Source organism: Otolemur garnettii, unplaced genomic scaffold (assembly GCF_000181295.1).
Source record: "Otolemur garnettii isolate 467f Iridium unplaced genomic scaffold, OtoGar3 scaffold00071, whole genome shotgun sequence".
NCBI classification, from domain to species: domain Eukaryota; kingdom Metazoa; phylum Chordata; class Mammalia; order Primates; family Galagidae; genus Otolemur; species Otolemur garnettii.
In genome coordinates, this window is record NW_003852466.1 from 8,817,920 (window position 1) to 8,819,829 (window position 1,910).

The following is a 1,910-nucleotide window of genomic DNA, read 5'->3' on the forward strand; positions in this document are numbered from 1 at the left end:
AAAAAAAAAAAAAAAAAAGGAAAAGAAAAAAGAAAAACCCTCTGAATTCTGATAGGAATTACATTGTATCTGTGGATCAATTTGTTGGAAATTCTGTCACCAAACATACTATAAATGTATTCTGATCAGAAAAAAATGAAATAGCTTATTTTTTGGTAGAATTATAGCAAATCAAAACTTTAATCATCTAAACAGTTTGGGTAAAATCACATTTTTGTCTGTAAACAGCATCATGTGTGTTTGGGGCAGAACAACTGGAATATCTTTCTCAGGACTGAGGTTTGAGACTGGTGCATAAGGTGCTACAACTTGGCCCTCTTTCTTGAGCATCTGTAAAAGTCAATTTGTAAGCACCATTCTAGGAATAGTTCTGTTTTGCATGATTTAATTTTGTCCTTCACACTGGCATGGCAACAAGTTTGAGATACATTTGGTGACAAAATAGTAATGCAACATTGTCTATTGTTAACTCCTGAGACCATATCATTCTGAGGACAGGGTTGGCCGCAGCCTCAGACTGGGAAGTGGTGTGGCTTTTCCAGTAAATTTCATCTTTATTCTTCACTGACACACCCTCACGTGACTCTAACCCTGATGAAGCCTCTTTCGGGCACCACATGAAAAGACCAGAGTTTGAAGACCTTCCCCTCTTCTGTGCAATTCCAGATACCATCTGTATGATGTAAAGAGTAATCCTGACTTTGAAAATGCCCAAGTTTGTTCTTCAATAGCAAGTGGATGTTAAAGACAGAAGTTCTGTGATGTCCTCTGGGGCTCTTCAAGGGTTCTGCGGAAGAGGCCCAGACACTCACACTGAGCAGTAGGCCGGTGGGGGTGGAGGGACCTCTCTCATCTCCCTCTGCTCTTGGCCAGCGCCCAGATGCTGGTGACAGGCTGGGATAAGAGGGCAGTAGGGGGCTTGCGTCTACTTTGACCACTGCTGGCTTAGACATGGCTGGAGAGGAGAATAAAAGGCCTGAGTGTGTTTTGAGGTGAATCTGTAAACAATTATTACCAACTAATCTATTCCTGAGGTTTTGATTGAATTTCCTTTTCTAACTTACGTTTTAAGAGGACTGGTTGAGGATTCATTAAATCTTTTATCTGCCTTGGATGGTGCTCCGCAGGGCCCAGCTGGGGACAGAGCCTGGCAGCAGTGCCTCATAGGCATGGTGCTGTCTGTCCAGCCTCACAAGAAACCAGACAGGATCTCAGGAGTGGGAGAGGGCGCTGGCAGTGGGGCTTCTTTTTGAATTTCCCCTGGAGATTCTAACAGCAGTCAGGGTTAAGAATCATTATTTCTTCCTTAAAGGTATTAAGCGTCCTACAGACCCTATCCAAACTTTATCTGGGATTTACATTTCCTTTTCTGTCTACAACCCTCTCCTAACGACCATCTCTAGTAGTTATAAGCCCTCTTATCCACAGTCCGCCTTTCTCTGGCATAAAAGCTGTGCCAGGGACCAGCTAAATAAGCAGATGGGTTTGGGCTTTAAATGGACTTTTATAAACATCAAGTTCAGGTCCCTAAGAAGTAGAAATCATGAAAATGTCACCTTTGCTTGTTTCCTGCACCTGAGCATGTGTGTTGCAGAATCACTTTCTCACACACAGTTTATTCCCGGTGCAATTGCACAAAAGCCTCTAGGGACCAAGTTTCTTCAGTTCTGTTTAGTGTGGTAGCAAATATTCATATTTGCCCAGCATAAGCCTTTTAGAGTCAGATGGAAAATTTGTGATATAATGTCAAGAAAAAAAATCCAAAATTTTAAAGAATAGACCCATTTTCAGTATTTTAAGAAAGACTTGGGATATTTATCAGATTCAGTGCCCACCCGTCTGAGGCGGCATTACTGCTGTGCCGCCTCCCATTGGGCTCTCCCCCCCCCTTGCCATGTCCGCCTCCCACC